General features: G+C 48.7%; 2 protein-coding genes and 2 pseudogenes across 2 annotated transcripts in view; 1 reads left to right on the plus strand and 3 right to left on the minus strand.

Moving 5' to 3' along the window:
• The window catches only part of PLAC9 (placenta associated 9), a 325,463-nt gene that overhangs the window by 184,296 nt on the left and 120,401 nt on the right, over window positions 1–20,766 (minus strand). The window lies entirely within an intron of this gene.
• The window catches only part of DYDC2 (DPY30 domain containing 2), a 127,780-nt gene that overhangs the window by 93,662 nt on the left and 13,352 nt on the right, over window positions 1–20,766 (minus strand). The window lies entirely within an intron of this gene.
• Window positions 17,326–18,264, minus strand: LOC126962965 (uncharacterized; annotated as a pseudogene).
• Window positions 18,263–20,766, plus strand: part of LOC126962966 (40S ribosomal protein S12-like) — a 43,034-nt pseudogene continuing 40,530 nt past the window's right edge.

A 20,766-nucleotide genomic window follows, 5' to 3' on the forward strand; every position in this document is an offset into this window, starting at 1 on the left:
AGAGCCAAACTTTTAAGTGGGTGCACATCTCCCTTCACTCATGTTCAGTTGTGAAGAGAACAAGCAAATGGTTCTTTTTCATTAGAAGATCATCCCTGCCATGGCCCCTGGTGATATGGTTCTTGGGGTTTGATCAGAGCAGGAGGAAGATGGGTCCTGCATGGTTTCCGGCAAGCAGGCTGTGTGGACAGGACTCAGCTCTGAGGAATGTCCTGGTGCAGCCTGAGGCAAAGCCTGTGTGGCTCCCCTGTCTCACGTGCGGACAAGGCTGATCTGGGGTGCCAGGAAGACCCAGAACATGGCAGGGAGGGGAGAGGAAGATGAGGCCAAAGGGCCTCATAGTCCTGTTTGAGACAGAACCTATACCCGGAGAAGACACTAGGTGGGCAATACAATGAAACATGACACATTACAGAGAAAAGCATGTTTCTCAAGTGCATACAAACAGACACACTTACGAAACACACTGGAATACTTGCCTGGGGTAGGGGGAGGACTCTAGGTATAACATGCAAAATAATTAGTGAAAGCAAGAAAGAACCAACTTTTGAGCCACAAAGCCAAGTGTCACAGTGTTAGGGAAATGTGGAAGGAGCAAAGGAGGTTGGCAGGGAGCGGCCAGTGGAGTTTGAGGAAACTCAGGAGGGCAAGGTCCCTGGAAGTCAGGTGAAGACTGTTTCTAAAGCAGGGGAGCCACCAACTATGCAAAATGGTTTTGATGGGTTGCATGATGGGAGACCCAGGACTGTCCAGTGAATTCAGCCTCATGGAGGTTGATGATGTGGGAAATATGTAAATATGACTCCGTCTCTCACCCCAATCATCCTCCCCGGGCCATCTTGTGACATTCAGAGTGCGTGCTGGGCCGCACTGACCTACATGTCTACGCAGTGCCCGCCCCTGCCCTCATCCTGGACTCTGCTCCCCCGCCACACACATTCCGGACTCCCTGGCTCTTTAGCTTCTCCTGACAGGCCAAGCTCGTTCCTGCTCAGGGTCTTTGCACCTGTCATTCGTCATGGGTGTGGGTGTCGTTCTGTCATGGGTGTCGTTCTGCCATGGGTTTGGGGTGTGCTGCAGGCTTTAGATGAAATTTCTGTGTTTCCAAAAAGCCCCTTCCTTGATAGCCTCTCTTTCTACTCCATTCCATTTTTAGTTTCTTGTTCAGTGTTTAACATGATGTTCCTTGGAGCCTTTCACTTGAATCCTTCCACACCCATTCACTCTCCCTTCCACACCCATTCACTCTCCCTCCCACACCCATTCACTCTCCCTTCCACACCCATTCACTCTCCCTTCCACACCCATTCACTCTCCCTTCCACACCCATTCACTCTCCCACACCCATTCACTCTCCCTTGCTTCTCCACATGGGGGTCCTCTGAATCCCTGCAGTCTCCGCTGACAAGCCACCCTCCACGATGCTCCCAGTCTCCCAGGAAGATGCTCCCAAGCACCATCCATAAATCACACCCAACGCCGTCTCCATCTGGTACCGGGCTATCAAAGGTTGTAGTTCTTTAAATGACTACATATTTTCATTAATTATTAATAATGATGTTATGGCAATAATTCTATTGCTCACACTCTGAAGATGATGTATCAACCCAAGTAAGAAAACTTCTTTCCCCAGCTTCATTAAGGTATAATTGACAAATAAAAATTGTATGTATTCAAGGTATACAATGTGATTTGCTATATGTATATACTGTGTAATAATTTCCACAATCAAAATTATAAACACATCCATCATCACACACAGTTACCCTGAAAGGTTGAAATTCTTTATCGATGTCGGTGCTTGTTTTTTTATATCTCTTGCCCCCATAGGACTTGGGGCTTCCAAGGTCATCTGGCCTTGTCTGCTGTCTCATACCTGCCTTCAATGCAGGGCTTGGCACAGAGTAGGTGCTTGGTGTAGCATGGGTCATATCAGAGAATGAACTTAAGGTATGTCCATCTGTTCTACCTCCTGAGCTCCTCTTAGCAAAGATAATTCTGCAAGACACAAGGATCCTGCTTGTGCTTTGGTAGGTCTTGCCAGGCTCAGCTGCTCAGAGATGTAAATGTCAATCATTCCACAGAGCTGTTTTTTTTTTTTAAAGCACCTGTTAAGAGCATAGCACTGTGACTATAAGGATTTATACTGTTGCAGGTCACAGAGGACTAGAGAGACCAGTATGGGTGAATACAGGAGGGTATTTATTTTAAGGTGTACACCAGCTCAGTGGATTCACATCCAAAAAGCTGAGCCTTGAACAAAGACTGAGCAGGGTTTTTATAAGCAAACTTACAGAAGCAAAACAAAGGCAGTTAATCATATACTGACAGGTCATGTAATCTATAGCATAACTGATGACTTGGCATAACTTGTGGCCTTGCATAGCTGGTGGCCTTCTAGCTGCATTGAAAGAAAAAACAAGAACTGGCTAAATATTTGTCCTTTTTTTTTTTTTCCTTTTCCTTCATCTTTGCTCCTGAGGTGGGGTGTCTGGAGCCTATTCCATTGGTTTCAACTTCTCGAACAGCGTTATCTTATAACTGTCCTTGAAGTGAGCTTGCTAGGCAGAGGAAAACTTGTTTGTCTTTTCTTTTTAACCCTTGCCTTGCCACACTCTGGGCCTTGGCTTTTACTTTTCTTGGAGTGAATGAATGCAGTACTTATTATTATTTTTAAATGTCTGCCTCCGTACAATTGATCACTCTCCATTTTAGTTGCTTCAGCCCTAGAAGTAACCATGGCATGCCAATGAGGGAGACACCTCGTGTCAGAGGTCCCAGAGAAAGGCAACATCCAATGAGGGGCAGACACACAGGAGGGATGAAGGGGCTCAGGAGGTGGGAACTTGGTCTGAAAAGTATAGGAGGTGCTTTGGAGTTGGAAGTGGATGGAGGAATGGGGGATGAGAGGAGAGTCAGGGAAAAGAATTAGCTCAGCAGGGGTTTGGTTGGGATGAAAGGCAGGCCTGTGAATAACTTCATGCCTGTGGCAAATTCCCTAGAGTAAGTATGACTCAGGCACAGCGTAAGAGGCAATGTGACAGACACCTGGTCCCTGGCCTGTGAGGTCTTCCTCCTTCCTACCATAATGCCTCCATGAGGAACATTTGGAGAAAGAAGGAACAAGGACTGTGTTCTGAGTTTGGTTCATTTCGGCTCAGATGCGGAACAGTGTGGGTAAATTGATAATTCAATGGGAAGAAGAAATCAACCCAAGGGAACAGGAGAGTTTACAACCTCAACAGCGGAGTCCCTATGATATGGGAGGTTTGTCAGACCCTTATCATGTGACTCTCATGGGACGGGATGAAAAGCAGAAGCCAAATAATTTGCTGTCTTAGTCTTTTCAGGCTGCTATAACAAAATAACATAAACGGGGTGGCCTACAAATTAGAGAAATTTGTTTCTCACAGTTCTGTAACTGGAAGTTTGAGAGCTGGGTGCCAGTGTGGTTGGTTCTGGAGAGGTCCCACTTCCTGGGTACAAATGGCCAACTTCTCACTGCATCCTCACACGGCAGAAAGAGGGTGAGAGAGTTGGGGTGCATGTGATAAGGGCACCAATCCCATTTATGAGGGCCCTGCCTCTGAAAGGCCCCACCTCCTAATATCACATTGGAGGTTAGGATTTCAACATCTGAATTTGGGGGGGACACAAACACTGACTCCATAACACTTGCCGAATCTGATTTCTTAAAAATGAAATTCTTGTGCATTAGGAAAAAGCCACAAGTAAGGGTAAAAGATAAGTGACAGAGTAGAAAATATTTGCAATCTGAATGGAATGAACCGCAGCTCAATAAGAAAGCAATACGAGCCCCAGTAGGAAATGGAAAAAACTAGATGGATAGGAATAAGTAAATATAATCAAAGAAATGGAGAAAGTCAGGAGAAAGGTTGCTCAATTGTACATGTTTCAAAAAATAAACACTTTAAAAAATGCAACATTGTATTTTGGCAAACAGATGGCAAGAGAGAAAGGAAAGAAAAGAAATAAAGAAAAAGGTTTTTTAAATCCAGGACTGGCAAAGATATAAGGAAATAGACATCCCCAAACGCAGTTGACGGGTATAACTTGGTACAAACTTTCTGGGTGAAAATGTGGTTCTTCTTGAAGTGTAAATGTCGTGTTTGCCTAGTTTGACCTTGGGGTCAGAGGTGGCATCAAGACAGAGACAAACACTTTGCTCCCAGGCCTAGGGGATAGGACCCCAGGAGGGCAAGGTCAGTGTGTGCTGAATGGACTGGGGGATGGGGTGGGTGGATCTTAGGAAAGCATCCATTCTGGGCCACCAAAGCAGGGCTTCTCTCCTGCCCCAGGGTTGAGGTGGCTGCCTCTAGGGTGTTTTCAGGAGTGCCCACAGAAAGGCCCTGGGACACAGGGTCTGGCTGGGAGGAGCCCCCTCCTTCACAGGCCAAGGCTGCAACTGCGGAGCCAATCACAGCAGCCTGAGAGGACAGGAATTCCCTTCCTCGGAGTCTGTCAGAATCCCAAGTGACCAGGAGGAAACTGAGGCTCTGGCAGGGGAAAACACTTCGGAGGACCACCCACTCAGAGAGCAGATTGTGTCTGTGGGCAGGATGGGAGCTAAGAGTGGGAGCCAGCTGGATCTCCCTCCACTTCCTCGAGATCTGCCCAGGACACTGCCTGGTTCCCACTGCTCTGGAGGGACTGTTCCTGAGCTGTGAAGTCCTGGGATCCTGGGCTGTGAAGTTCTGCGATGCGATTCCTTTAGTTCTGAACTGCATGTATTCTCCAGCAGGAGGGGCAGCCCTGGACTCCCGGGCTCTGCCCAGGCTTCCCAGAAGCCTCTCTGGGAAGAGTGGGGGCCACTGCCTTTCCACTTCCCATGGCAGTCCCTGGCTCTGGCCTCCTCCAGGGCTCTGCAACCCTCTCCAGGCCCCCTGGCATGGTACCCATGCCCTCCTAGGGAGAGTAGGTGGGGTGGGGTGGGGTGGAGGGATCGACCTGTATAGATGACCCAGGGCTGTTCCATCTTCACCCTTGGGCTAAAAGTAACCCAGCAGCAGCTTCAGGGACCCACCTCCCAACCCCCACCAGGCCAACCCCACTCCCACTTCCTGGGCTTGCCTGGCCCCTCCCAGCAGGCACCTCCAGCTCTCTCCACCTCCAGCACTGAGCTCTACAAAGCAGCTCTGAACTTAGTTCTCTTCTATGTCTTTGGTTTTCTGTTTGTTTTCATCTTTAATTGTATATTTCTGCTCCTCTTTTAAAAGAAAGGAAAGAAGCCATTTTTTAAATTGTGTTTGGATTTTTGCATCAAAGCCTTCGCAGTTTGAGATATTTTAATTCGTTTTGATCTCATTTCTATTTCTCTGCTTTCCTTGTGTTTCTTTTCCATTTTTAACTTTCTGAGCTGCATGTTGGTTTTGGTGGCTTTTGGATCCAAAATGGCTTATGGGGGAGTCATAAAATGCCTATGTGGTTGCTTTTCCTCAATTTTTCACTCATTTCTAGTTTCATTGACAGCTTATTAATAGAAAATAATCTCTATTATTTGTACTTTTCAAAAACATTTTTGAGATTTTCATTGTAGTCCAAAATGGTGAATTTTAGTGTTATATGATCACCTGATGTTATCAGATTTGCATTTATTTCAATTTGTTAAATATTTAAAATTATATAATATATACATGTATATTTTAAATTATATATTTCAGGTATTTTGTGAACAGGGATTTTTAACTTTCCTTAGGGAAGCAACTGACAATAGAGAACAAGAAGTGTGAATTCTGAGGAAGGACAAGGGATGGTTTTGGGCCTCATCACTCACTCACTCACTCAGCAATTCCTTCCTTCCGCGGCCTTCCTTCCTTCCTTCCACCGAGCGCCAAGTCCCACCCCGGGCCCCTGGGGCCTGGTAAGGAGCGCAGTTATTTTGTGTGGATATAAATGTGCTCCACGCCAGCAGCCAGAGGAAACCTTCCGGGCAGAGAGACCAGGGTGCTCTCAGGATGGGGAGGGTGCTCTGGGCCCACAGGAGTGGGTTCAGCAGAGGGCAGGGTGGAGGGTGTGACTCTATTGTCGCTGTGCCCCCACGCCTCTCCAGTGATAGTCTGCCCTGTTGCCAGGCACAGATGTGGTTCTGGGCGCACCCTGGTCAGTGGTCTCAGTGTTTTGGCCCAGCTGGCCATGGTGGCTGCAAGAGGCTCTGCAGCAGCCTGGGAAACGGGGGAGGAGCTTCAGCCTCGCATGAGTTGCTTTATTGGTGAACCGGGCGGACTCCATGGAGCTTGTGGCAGAAGCAGGTGAGCACAAGTTTCACTCAGCCTGGATCACCCTTGGAGGTGGTGAGGGTGTCATGGTAATTGTGTGGTGACAGTTCTCTTGTTTTTGACAGACTTGTTTAACCAGGAGATGAAAGACATTCTGTGCAGAGATCAGGGACGTGTCACTGCAGTCCAGCACTGGTTCAGTGGAATGTAAAACCCTCACCCAGCTTCACCTTGGGACAGAGGAGGTCAAAGCCCAGGAGTGCCTGCTGCCCTGGATGGGTCCAGCTTGTGATCTGGAGCTACAGAAGGTGACTTGAGGCTCTTGAAGAAAAGCTGGAGGGAACTGCTGCTTCTTCTCAAAGCCACATTCTGTGCCTTGAATGGAAACTCATGATCATTGGTGGAGAGCATGGGAGGCTGAAAGAAACCTCATCATCTCCAGACAAGAGGCACAGTCCTGAGGCAAGGAAAACGGACACAGTGATTCCCCGAGTTTCTGGACGTGGATCCTCAAGCAGCTGATAACCCAGATGGAGCGTGATTGGGGGCATTTGCCCTCTGACCTCCAGGCATGGACACAGCCTCCTCTGTCACTCCCCTCCCTTCATACCCCACCTCAGCTACCAGCCTTTCCCCTGCCCTCTTCTCCTCTATTCCCAGAGCCTGTGTTTCCAGTGAACTCAAATGTGGAGTTTGTGGGAAGGAGACGTCCTCTTCTGTCCCCTTCTCCAGGAATCCTGGGTGAACTCCTGAGCCAGCTTCCATGAGGGGCTGCTGTCCTCCTTATCCCTACTCAGGGGCCGGAGCCCCCACCCAGAAAGTGGAAAGGAGTTGCTTTCTGGCTTCTCATTGAGCCACCATATGACCCTGCTAGTCCAAATGCCCCATTACCACCAGGCCTTACATGATTTCTCATGTTTTCCCAAATGTGTGTTTGAATTATTTATGAGGGGGCTTCAAAATTCATGGAAAATGTATATTATGAAAAAACTGTGCATGGACTTCACATTTTTTTGTACCAAAATAAACTCACACCAACTTGTTATAATATTTCTGAATAGGGTCTAATTTGAGGCACTGAGAAGGATCAGACATTGGCTTGACAAGAGCGCCTATCAGAGCAACATGAATTCTGTGAAAATTGAAGTAAAAACAAACATTAAATTCATGGTGAAGCTTGGGTGGAAGAATGGTGAAGTCATGGATGCTTTGCCAAAAGTTTATGGGGACAACATCCCCGCCCCCCCGCAAAAAAAATCAGCAGTTCATAAGTGGATAACACATTTTAAGAAAGGAAGAGATTCAAGACCAGCCTGGCCAACATAGTGAAACCCCATCTCTTTTAAAAATACAAAAATTAGCTGGGTGTGGTGGCATGCACCTGTAATCCCAGCTACTTGGGAGGCTGAGGTAGGAGAATCACTTGAACCCAGGAGGCAGAGGTTGTAGTGAGCTGAGATCATGCCAGTGTACTCCAGTCTGGGAGACAGAATGAGACTCCATCTTAAAAAAACAAAAAAAACCAAAAAAAACCAAGATGATGTGGAAGATGAAGCCCACAGCGGCAGAATATCCGTATCAATTTGTGAGAGAAAATATTCATCTTGTTCATGCCCTAATTGAAGAGGACCAATGATGAGCAGCAGAAAAAGACCCAACACCATGGACAGATCAGCTGCAGACAGGAGGGGAGATTTAGATGAAAATTTTAAACAAGTGGGATTAAGATCCTGAAGCATTTCTTCAAAGAATTGTAACAGGAGATGGAACTTGGCTTTCCCAGTACAATGCTGAAGACAAAGCACAATCAGAGCAATGGCTACCAAGAAGCAGAGGTGGCCTAGTCACAGCAAAAGCAGACAGGTGAAGAGCAAAGGTCAGGGCAACAGTTTTCAGTGATGCTCAAGGCATTTTGCTTGTTGACTTTCTGGAAGGCCAAAGAACAGTGACATATGCTTATTATGAGTGTCTCAAGAGAGCCACAGCTTTAGGAGAAAAATGCCCAAGAAAGCTTCACCAGAGAGTTCTCTATCATGACAATGTTCCTGCTCATTCCTCTCATCAAACAAGGTCAATTTTGCGAGTTTCAATGGGAAATCACTAGGTATCTACCTTACAGTCCTGATTTGGCTCCTTATGACTTCTTTTTGTTTCCTAATCTTAAGATATTATTTAAAGGGGACCAGTGTTTCTCCATTTAATAATGTAAGAAAGACTGCCTTGACATCAATTCCCAGGATCCTCATTTCTTTGGAGATGGACAAAATGGATGATATCATCACTTAAACAAAAGTGTCTTGACCTTGATAGAACTTGAGAGAAATAAAGTTTATATTTTTTATTCTTGTCTTTTAATTTCATTTTCCCACAAACTTTTAAAAGTCCCCTTGTATTTGTTTTTAATTTAAAAACCTCTTTTGTATGTGTTTTACTTTTCCTCAAATGATAGATCAATAGTATTATGCATAGATGAATAAAATTTGGTAAATAATGGTTATTTAAATTATTCTCATTAAAAGTTCTAGAAAACAGAAGAAGTTAATTTTAATTTTATGATGTAGTCCATTATTTCCAAAACTATGCTATTATCTGGGAGTATTTCAACCACCAGAAACATTTGAAATATGAGAACACTTCCTCTCTGCCAATGCTCCTGTGTTGCTCAGTGATAAGAGAACAGTGGAGGCTAGTTGTCAGTCTCCATAAATGTAAAAGAATGGCTTGGCTGTGCTGACATTCTGAAGGGTAGGTGGCTCCTGGTCTGGGCCCAGCAGGGCTGCTGCCCCCTGGCTGTCGAGGTCCTGGTCAGAGCTGGACTGAGCTTAACTGTTCAAGGCGGTGAGAGATTGGTACAGGTTGGGAGTCCTCCTCAGCAGGGCATCTGGCTTGCTGGGCCCTCAGACTCTTCATCTGGGGTAAAAAGCCTGCCCCAGTGTCATCACCATCTGTACAATGCATGTGCTAAAGGCCTCAGGGCAGCCTGGGCGAAGCGCTGCGGTGTCTGCAACTTGAGGACTAGGGGTTGGGATGCCGTGCTGAGCCAGGATCAAGCATGCCCAGGGATAGATATACACACCTTATAGGTAAAGAACAAGGCTGGAGCCTCAGGTGATACAGTGAGCAATCCCAGGACCTCAGGTTCAGACCAGGTCCACCTTGCAGTGTGAAAGGCCAAGTGAACCTCACCAGGCAGGGCCTGATGCATAGCTATGGTCACTGTGGACAGAGCATGCTCTGGCATCTTCAGGGAAACCTGAACGGAGGCTCTGGGGTCAGGGGGAACAAGGTTTGAAGCAGGCTCTAGAATCTTCAGGCCATGCAACCTCTGAAAATCTGTGGAACCTCACTGAGCCCCAGTTTCCCTAGCTGTTACAAGGGAATGAAGATGGGCCCTGCCTTGCAGTGAGCTTGGGAGGGATATGGTAGACAGAAAGGGTCTAGCTAGTGCCTAGGACCTAGCAAATGCTCAGCAATGGATAGTGCTTCACATCATCCTTCTCCAGGGACACAGAACCGAGCTGGCCTCTGTGGACAAATAAGGATGAGACAGCCAGAAAAGCCATGAAAAAAGATGAAGACTCTGTTCCTATCAGACTAGGCCATTGGGAAGCAGGGGAAGTACGGGAGAATTCATGCAGATACAGCCTTGGAGACACCGAGAATTAAAATTATGCCTCCCGTCCTATCTTGGCACCTGATACAAAGCAGCTCTCCGTGGATGAGGAATGAATGAACAGGGAGAGTGATGTGTGACATTTATTTGCACATCCTTCAATTGGCTGCAGTTTTAAATTCAGCCAGTAGAGGGCAGAAGTGGCTCACGCATTCTCTGTGGATTGATTGGGGGTTTCCAGGGAGTTCTGTGTGTTCCCATGGGGGGATAATAAGCCTCAGGGTTCAGGGAACCCCATCCCTCACCATCCCTCACCAGGAGGCCTTTCAGAACCCCTGAGAGATCAAGACTCTCCCCAGCTTTCCATCTCTCTGAACAGGGCAGGCCAGTTGAGACAGACACTCCTCTATCAGTCTGACCAGGTTTCCGAGGGCCTTGCTGTGCCTGCGCCCCATTTTGTCCCAGGGACTGTTCTGCCTTTCTCCTTTGTTCAGGGCGGGGTAACCTTTTTTTTTTTTTTTTTTTTTTTGAAACGGAGTCTTGCTCTGTCGCTAAGGCTGGAGTTGAGTGACACAATCTCGGTTCACTGCAACCTCTGCCTCCCGGGTTCAAGCAAGTCTCCTGTCTCAGTAGCTGGGATTACAGGCATGCCCTGCCACCTCACCTGGCTAATTTTTGTATTGTTAGTAGAGATTGAGTTTCGCCATATTGTCCAGGCTGATTTCGAACTCCTGACCTCGGGTGATCCGCCCACCTCGGCCTCCCAAAGTGCTGGGATTACAGGCATGAGCCACTGCGCCCGGCCGTTTGGGGAGTAGTTTTCTTAGGAGGAAAGGATAATGCACATGAGTGCTTATCCCATGCCGTTCCTGCAACCGGTGTCTGTCAGCTGGCAACTAGCTGTTTATGCCTGTTTTACAGATGTAAGAACTGAGGCCCATTGCAGGGTCACCGTTATCAATAAGGAGCAGAGCCTCATTAAGCATGGAGTGAAATTTGATGTGAATATACATTCTTTGTATTTCCCCTGCCCTTTGGCTTGGATGCTAATGGCTGGTTACCTTGATGAAGGAAGAAAAAGGGTGGCTGGCTCCTCCTCCTGTGGTAGAGAAAGGGATGGCTGGCATCAGGCTCCATTGACCCAGAAACAATTTTTGAGGGGGGCCAAAATGCTCCTCTTTTTGGGAGAGGGTTGTGGGATTGGATGCCAACCTTTGCATGGGACCTTGAAGAGCCTTTCTGCTTGAGGACACTAGCCCACGTCCCCCCCTGTGGCAGAGACTCCCACCTCCCAGGGTGCTATAATGCTCTGTTTAGGACTGACCTGTCTACCTTGACTACAGTGGATCTGTAGGTGGGTGCAGGCCTCATGACAGGTGCAGCAATGCCACATCAAAGTGTAGATCAGCTCTCTGCTGGCCTCTTGCTTCCCTCCAGCTGGTTTCTGGGTTAGTGCACTGCTCCCTTCTCTGGTTCTTTTTTTTTTTTTTTTTTTTTTTTTTTTTTTTGAGATGGGGTCTTTCTCTGTCACCCAGGCTGGAATGCAGTGACGCAATCTTGGCTCACTGCAACCTCCGCCTCCTGGATTCAAGCGATTCTCCTGCCTCAGCCTCCTGAGTAGCTGAGATTACAGGCACACGCTGCCATGCCCGGCTAATTTTTGTATTTTTAGTAGAGACAGGATTTTGCCATGTTGGCCAGGCTGGTCTCGAATCCCGACCTCAGGTGATCTGCCTGCCTCAGTCTCCTAGAATGCTAGGATTATAGGTGTGAGCCACCGTGCCTGGCCCCCAGGTTCATATTTATCCCTAACATGTGTTGTTGAGTAGCTGTGTGCTACCAGGCCCTATAGGGAAGGACCAACTGGCCCTGTCCTATCTTCCACAGGTCATATAAGCTGGAGTCCTTAGTCCTTCTCCTTCTGTGCTCCTGCTGTTCCTAGGACCAGGATGGATGCCAATATGGAATTCATACAGATTCCTTGTTTGTCCTGTGGATGTCTGCAGGGCCATGAGCAGACAGAGCCAGGGCAGTGGGCACAGCCCCAGGAAGAGTGATGCTGGGTTATCTGGATGAGGCTTTGTGGTGGGAGCAGAGATGGCTAGTGGCCAGTGTCTCTGCCATGGTCACTTGCCATAGTTGCACTCCAGCAGGCCCAAAGGTCCTTTGTGAAGGTCCCTCCAGGCGTGGCTCCTATCTCATGGCCTGGAGTAGTCACAGCCCAGTCCATGACCCTTGGGAATATCCATCCCAAGGGTATATGTATAACACAAAAGATGGCAGTAATAAGCCCAAATATTTCTGTTATCCTTATCAATGTGAACTGGTTAAACTCACAAATTAGAAGCAGAAACGGGGTTTCACCATGTTGGCCAGGCTGGTCTCAAACTCCTGACGTCAGGTGATCCACCTGTCTTGGCTTCTCAAAGTTCTGGGATTACAGGCGTGAGTCACCATGCCCGGCAAATTTTATTCTTTCAGTTTTCAGATGATTGGCCAGGTGTCTGAACATCCTGCATTGAGATGCTTCCTTTGTCCCATTCTCTGTTTCTGTATGGATTTCTGTCTATATCTGGACTTGCTCTTCTATTACATTTATCTGTCTGTCCATACATACACATTTACTACACTGTTTTAATAAATGAAGCTTCATAACTGAATTGCCTTTAATAAATGGTACCAGCTCCAATACCAATTGCAGCAGAAGACATGTCCCCTGTATTAGTTATTTGAGAACAAGATGGATGTTCTGGGTGCTCGAGCTGAGTTTGTTTCCCTGTGCCAGGCCTCCTCTTTACTCTTAGAGAAAGGTACCCCATTTTATAGATATAGAAAGTGAGGTGGGGTCAAGGAAGGTCAGCCCCAACTGTGCCAGTTCTGAATTTTGCAGGGTTTAGGAGCACCCAGCCTCATGTGCCCATTTGTGAATGAGAAAATTTGTTAACTTGTTCTGGGTGGAGATAGAGACATGTGGAGAAGACAGATCTGATGATGCATTATCACTCAACCACTCACTCATTCACCACTTCACCCCAGCATGGACCGACCATGTGCTCAGGCCAAGCCCTGCATTGGGGCAGAGAAGGGGCTGCTCCGTCCCCTGGGATCTCACGGTGGGCTTCAGGGAAAGGCGAGGAAGCACCGAGGGACAGGAGGATGTGACGGTGGTGGGAATGAATAGAGGGAGGAATGGGGCTGTAGGCAACCAACGTGGGGCCTCATGGTCTTAGCCCAGGCCGCCCTTCCAATGCTGAAAGTAGGACCTGTGCCCAGGACTTTGCAGCAGGAGGATTATTTAGAAAAGTGAATCCAGGGAGCAGAGTGAGGGTCTGAGAAAGTAAAGGAGGAGACAAAAGCTAAGGGTATACTGTAGAGATTACTACATTGAAGGCAACTGAGGCTTAATCCAGTGTGATCTCTAGGATAGCATCTAGAAAGTGCATCACGGCAGGTGCGGTGGCTCACGCCTATAATTCCAGGACCTTGGGAGGCTGAGGCAGGCAGATCACCCAAGGTCAGGAGTCTGAGACCAGCCTGACCAATATGGTGAAACCTTGTCTCTACTAAAAATACAAAAATCAGCCCGGCGTGGTAGCGGGTGCCTGTAATCCCAGCTAGTCGGGAAGCTGAGGTGAGATAATTGCTTGAACCCGGGAGACAGACGTGGCACTGAGCCGAGATCGCGCCACTGCACTCCAGCCTGGGTGACAGGGCGAGACACTGTCTTCAGAAAAAAAAAAAAAAGAAAGAAAGAAAAAGAAAGAAGGAAGGAAAGTGCATCAGATTGTGCATGCCTCTCTCTCAGTGAAAAAGGGGGAAGCATTTAACTCCTATTCCTGTCTCCATTGGTTGAGGGCTGTCCTGTGGGAACAGGCAGGAATCCACCAGGGATGCATGGATCTGGTGACAGCCAGCATGCGTGGACTGTTTGCCAGACCTGTGGCTGGAATCTGGAGCCAAGTGAGACCACATGAGGCTGGACAAGGGCTCTCAGCCTGGTTCCCAGGTATGGGACTTGACGGCCACCTAGCTGGCCAGGATGGGAAATGCAGCAGGGACCAGGGCAGCGAGGGAGGCTGCTCCGGGTTCCCCACCCCACATAGGAGGCAAACCTGAGACAGGGCAGCCCTTTACCCTGGAAGTCCCTGCTTCAGGGACAGACGCAGAGGCTCCACAGAGCAACCCAGCCACAAGGGAGGCCTGCGTGTCCCCATGTGATGGGCTTTCATTGCACTGGGCCCCAAGGAGGTCACGGCCTTGGAGTGCAAGAATTCCTCCCGGCTCCTGAGTCCCAGGACTACCTGCCTCTTCTGTCCCCTCACCTGGGCCATCTGTCCCCCTCCACCTCCTGCAGGCTCACCCCTTTGTTCCCTGCTTTCTCTTTCTCTGCTTCTCTCTGCCTGCCTCTTTGTCCTTCCTTTCTCTTTCTGTGACCCTGTCCTCAACAACTCTTTCCCTTCCTCTATTGTGCTGTTTCTCTGTGATTCTCTCCAGCCCCCTCTCCCTGTCTCCGTCCTCTCCATCTCTCTTGCTTCCTGTCTCCATTCCTCTCTTCTCTTTTTTTCTCTGCCTTTCCCTCGGTGTGTGGATGACTGGCCAGCTCTCTGGACATCTCCCTCCCTCCAGCTCCCTTGGTTCTCACTGTGGGTCCTTCTGTCTTTGTCTCTTCCATTCCTCTTCTCCCCCTGGGCCCAAATCAACTTCTCTCCATGACTCCATCCTCCCATCTCCATCCCTCTCTCTCTCCCCTCACCCCCCACCTTCTCTCTCCCTTCTCTCTCTCTCAGTTTCAACCCCTCTTTCTATCCTCCTTGTCTTTCTCCTTCTCTCTGCTCTTCCCCTCCCTCTCTCATCCCTTCTCTCGTCTTCTCTCTGCCTGTCCCGCCTCTGACTGACCTCACCCCTGCATTCTCTACTCCTCTCCAGTCCTGCTCAGTGAGCCTCTCACCACCAACCTCTGCCTATCACACAATTTAAAAATTACAGGAAGATGGTGGGGGGCACAGGACTTATGGAGAAATGTCTACACCCAACTTAACTTCCCTTAGAGCCGCCTGGAGTTGGTGCCCCCCGGGGGCAGCTGGCTCAGTGGGGAATGGGCTCTGACAAACCCTGAGTCTCGGCGAGGCTCCTCACGGGCTCCACAGCTGCCGCTGGGCCCCCTTCTATTCCCTGTCAGGAGAAGTTGGCCACCTCATGGGGATGGATTCCTGTCCATCTGCTCACAAGGCACCACGGGCAGTCACTAGGAACACAGTGACTATTTCTAGAATGAATGAGCACAACCTCCACCCATGGCTGGATACAGGATATTCCCCCATCCCAGAAGGCCCCCTCGGGCCCTTCCCAGTCAACACTAACCCAAAGGGTAACCCTGCTTCTGTGGCCAGCAAGGCAGTATCTGCCTGAGTTTGAACAGTGTATAAGGAGTCACACCTGGTATACCTTGGGGTGTGAACGGGTCCTCCAGGAAGCGGACACCCAGAAAGATAGGACTGCAAATGTTTATTAAGGGAAACACTATGGAAATGAGAGAGAGAGGAGGGAGCACGGGGCATGGGGCATCAAATATGGTGGAGACTTTTCCAAGATATCATGGCCCAGGAGACTCTTCAAATTTCAAAATTGTCCTGTAAGGTAAAAAGATTTTGGTTTATTTCCAGGTGACCTTCTTTTGCCCAATGTACATTTTGTCTTCTCTGAAATATCTGTGCGCCTGCTGAATACGTCTGTGTGTGGCCGCATCTGTGTCTGTATGTCATGGAGAATAATTATCCACAGATCGCAGATGTAAATCTCAGAGTTTAACTGTGTATGCATTTTTAGAATGTCTTCATCTCATAAGGATCTGAATTCTAATCTTGGAGACCGGGGCTTTCCCTTATCTTTTGAAAGAGAAACTGGAAATCCCAGAACCTGAGCTGTTCCACCCTAAGGTTTATTAAATGAACTACAATGAACATCTTCTGACTGGGAATATTTTCATTTAACCAGTGGGAGGGGTGAGGCTCTACCACCTACCAGCTGTTTTGCAAGATTTCCTTATGAGCTTGGTCTCCCTGCCCTCACCATGACCTCACAATCACATCATTCCCAGCTCATTTCTGAGAAAGCTGGGGCTCTGAGCTCTACTGAGAGTTGGTGTCTGGGCTTAGGCAGCAAAGACACAGGGAAGGGGAAACACTTTGCAGGCCAAGGTTGGGAGATGCAAAGCTGAGAGTCGTGGGTGGGAAGGAGAGGGTGCTGGAGATCAGAGGAGGCCAGAGCAGCTCAGGATTGGCCTTGAGTTTCTGGCCAGAGTCGGCCTCATTCTGAAGGCCAAGGCCGCAGCTGCACTGAACCAGACCCATCCTCATTGCTAGTCTCCTTGGGCCATAAAAACTCAGGGACACAGGTTCCCCTGACAGAACCAAGCTAAATTTTTCAGACCTCTAGGCATTCATTCACCCTGATCCAGAGCCTTCACACACCCAGGGAAAGAATCAGCTTTCCGCCGATAATGGACTAAAGGCTGTAGGGCAACAAGGAAGTGCTGTGGGGGTAATTCCCTGTACACACTGTGCTATCTGAGCTCCCACGGTGGCTCTGTGTGGCCCTCACGCAGCCTCCACGCTCCTGCTCACACTGCTTGCCTGGCTAGGAGCAGCCTTCCAGCTCCATCTGAGTTCAACAGACCCCCGTGTGACACCTCCCTGCTTCATCTTTCTCTTCCACAGCCCCCTGTTTACTCCCAGGAGATTCTTCTCCTCCTTCTGCACCCTGCGTCCCTTCACCTGTGCTTCCACTGGGTGGTCAGAAGCTCTGTGCCCTTCAGTGTGGGTCTCTCTGTTGCAGGACACAGGATGCCCTGCCAGTCAGGGACGGGTCTCATCCCTCACAGAGCTGGCCATATGGCCCAGGTTCCATACACGCCTGTAAAACTGGTATTTCTAGCTTCTATAAACAATCTCTGGCTGCGCGCAGTGGCTCACACTTGTAACCTCGGCACTTTGGGAGGCCAAAGTGGGCAGATGGCATGGCTCCAGGAGCTTGAGACCAGCCTGAGCAATATGGTGAAACATGGTCTCTACAAAAGGTAGAACAAAAAAACATTAGCCAAGCATGGTGTTGCACACAGGTAGTCCCAGCCACTCTGGAGGCTGAGGTGGAAGGATCACCTGAGCCCTGGAGGTGGAGGTTGCAGTGAGCCAGGAGTGCACCCCTGCACTCCAGCCTGGGTGACAGAGTGAGACTCCGTCCCCCCCAGAAATAAAAAACAAACAAACAACTCTTTCCTCATCCACAGAAGATACCTGCTGCCAAGGTCATAATGAGAAAATAATGCAACTGACTTGTAGTCTCAGAAACTTGAGCAAAGTGACCACATCCTCAGCCAGTGCTACCCTCGTATTGTAAAGCCCTGCAGTACAATCTGTGACATTTCTATTCATTCAAGAAAGGAAAGATGAATCCATTTTGCAACTCAGTTCATACTGTTCAGATAAACATACCAAGTAGTACATGTGGAGGTGGTGGTCGAGGCTACAATGGGTAGGGAAGCTGGTTGAGGTCCTGAAGGAGTCGGTTCAGATAGCAGAGGCCAGCCAAGTGGAGAAGGTGGCAGATGTACTACAGGAGACCCTGGTGGAGGAGGTGGCTGAAGTCCCAGGGCCCACGAGTGGAGATTATTGAAGCAGCTGAGGAGATTCATGTGAAGGTGGTTATTGAGGGGCCAGACGCCACCCAGAAGGGGTGGCTGAGGATCCAGAGGTTACTAAGTGGAGATGTAGTCGGAGGTCCCAGAGGCCTCACAGAACAAAAAGGTGAATGATGTCCCAGAGGAAGGCAGCTACAAAAGATGGATGAGGTCCTGGAGGGAGGACACATGCTGGACGTGGATGAGGTCTGGGAGGACCAAGAGCTGCAGGAGGTGGATGAGTTCCCGGAATACAGACACATGTAGCATGTTGATGAGGTCCCAGAAGACTTACAAGTCCAGGAGGTACATGAGGTCCTGGAGGACCAACAGCTGCAGGAGGTGGATAAGATCCCAGAAGACCTACAGCTGCAGGAGGTGGGTGAGGTCCGAGATGACCACCAGCTGCAGGAGGTGGGTGAGGTCCCAGAGGACCAACAGCTGCAGGAGGTGGATGAGGTTCCGGAGGACTGACAGCTGCAGGCGGTGGATTAAGTCCCGAAGGACAGACGCATGCCACGGGTCAATGAGGTCCCAGAGGACCAACAGGTGCAGCAGGTGATTGAGGTCCCGGAGGATTGACAGCCGCAGGTGGTGGATGAGATCCGGAAAGACAGGCAACTGCAGCAGGTGGATGAGGTCCTGGAGGACTGACAGCTGCAGGAGCTGAATGAGGGCCTTGAGAACACTCGAGTGGAGGAGGTGGTTGAGTTTTCAGGGGACTCTCTAGTGCAGGACATGGTTGAGTTCCCAGAGGACAGTCGAGTGGAGGTGGTTGAGTTCCCAGAGGACACTCCAGTGGAGGAGTTTGTTGAGGTCCCAGAAAACCTCCAGATGGAGGGAGTGGTTGAGTTCCCAGATGACACCCAGGTGGAGGAGGCGGCTGGCAGCCCATCAGTGATCCTGAAGGGCCAGCCATGAGATCGGGCAACTAGGGCCATTCTGAGAAAGGATGAGGAGAATTGACCTGCAAGTCAGGAGGAGAAAATGTTTTGAAATATATGAATATGATGGACAAAAACACCAAAACCAACACAAGCTGCACCTTATGCCACAGGTGATAGTAACCTTGTACCTTTCCCTCCTCCAGGTTTCAAAATGGCAGCATCAATGCCCCCCCCCAAAAAAAAACTCCCTTCAACTGAGTTCTGCCGATGGCAGGGGAGTGAAGAAAAGTCATGGGGACAAACTGTTATCCCCACACACCACCACTCTGTCTGCAAATGTAGGCAGGCTGGGGGCCTGTCCCTGGGAAGACAAAGTCATAACCCAGTAACAAAGAAGCATGTTTCTGACACAGGGGTGTCTATGTCTATCCTCATTCCTCCCTCACCACCATCACCAGAGCATGTTCCTTGCATCAGATAAACAGACAGAAAGGGAAGCATGAAAAGCCCATTGTCCACACGTGAGTCGCGGCTACTCTTAAGAGAATGGCCTCCAGGCTTTTCATGTGCTGTCTCTGATTCTCAGAAATCTGCAAGGTCAGTGTGACCACCCTGCTGCAAATCTAAGAAAACAGAGGCTCCCAGAGGAAGGAGAAATTTCACCCAGCATCACACAGCTGGCAAGAAGCAGAGTGGAAGTCCATTCCAGCTCTGCCTGCAAGACCCTCTCATCCCCCTTCTGCTTCCCTTCTTGACAAAGGGTCTTCCGCACTTTGGAGGTGCCATCCATGGGCACAAAGAGCTCTGGGGAGATGGGGATTCCTGAAGAGCTGCAGGGGAGCTGGGAGAGGGTTTTCTGATAGAATAACCCTACATACAGATGCCAGTTTGGCACGGCTATCATATTTCTTTAACTTCTAGGTAATACCAAATTTTAAGTGCACTATGACATAAAGGATAATTTTGTCCATGGAAAAATGAGGTGGGAATTCTCAACAACAGAAGCAGTTTAAAAATGTGTTTGATTTCAAGCATGTAAGTCCCATGATGTGTGATCAGAGGATTCAGCAGCTGTCGGAGACACAGAAGCCACACGACAACCAGCTCGGCTGAGCATCAGTTAAGGTCTTCATTGGCAATTGTGCCTGTAGGCAATGAGTGACGTTCACTCTCCACCACCTCACAGCCGGGGCACATTTTCTATTAAAATATGGAACCTCTGACACTTAGAATATTAGATCAAGGGCAACACTGGGTGAGGGTGGGGCCGTTTTTGCTCAACACAGTTAAGAACAGACGGGACTGTGATGAACTATGGAATTGACTTTGCCAAAAAACATTCAAAATTGCACAAAGCACATATTAATGCTGGATCGATGAGTTTTCACTTCTGGGATTACGGCGGATATTCTGAAGGTTAATTACCTACCTTATTGCAGAAAAGAAAATTCCAGCAACAAAAAGAAACCCCACATATTTTGGGAAGGGGACTCCACACCATCGTGAGTAAAAGGGATCGTCAGAGTCTACTGGGCCGTAAGACCGACTGCAGTGGAGCTCAACAGCATCCTCTCGTTATTTCTGGAAACAGAACAGTGACAGCCCTGCAGCCCTCGGCCCTTAAGCCTTTATGGCTTCCTGACTCATGTGTCTCTCTGGAACTCCCTGCTTTTCCATCATTTCCCATCTTGAAGATAGAGAAAAAGAATTGACCTGAAGAATTAAAACACCATGTTTTTTACTAGACACTCAAAAGTTCATCTTAAAACAAAAACATCCTTAAAATTTGTCCATCACAGTTACCTATCTGTGCTGCTTGCAGGCAGCCTTCCTCTCTGCCGTCTCCCTCTGCAAGGCTTGGGCACAGAGCTGTGGGGAGAAAAATACATCCATGTCCTGACTTGGCAGACTATGCCCAAAAGCAAGGAGGGGGAAAGAAAACCCAAAAACTTACCCAGTCGTTGAGGGCCTTTCTTGCAGCAGAAGGGGCGATCTGAAAAAGCCAACACCTGAGAAAGTGTGTGTTGAAAGAGTCTAGGGGCTGTGGCATCATCTTCATGAACGCTTAAGGATCCTGCAACTGCGGGGAGGAAGGCTCCTTACCTCGCATCTGTAGGAGTCCTCTACCCACCGCCGCAGCTCTTGTCTGTCTTGAATCGTTTTCCTATGGTTTAGAATCACTTTCATCAGACAAAGCATCATCTTCAGTATGATTTTAAATAATCTGCCATGTTCCTGATGTCCTCACAACTGACCCCTTCCACAATCTATCTGTACATAGGAAATGTATTTCACATGGTTTTAAAAGTACAGTATGATCAAAACTGTTGCTGTAATGCTTCCTCCTCTTTTACT

The sequence above is a fragment of the Macaca thibetana genome, chromosome 9 (assembly GCF_024542745.1).
Source record: "Macaca thibetana thibetana isolate TM-01 chromosome 9, ASM2454274v1, whole genome shotgun sequence".
NCBI lineage: Eukaryota > Metazoa > Chordata > Mammalia > Primates > Cercopithecidae > Macaca > Macaca thibetana.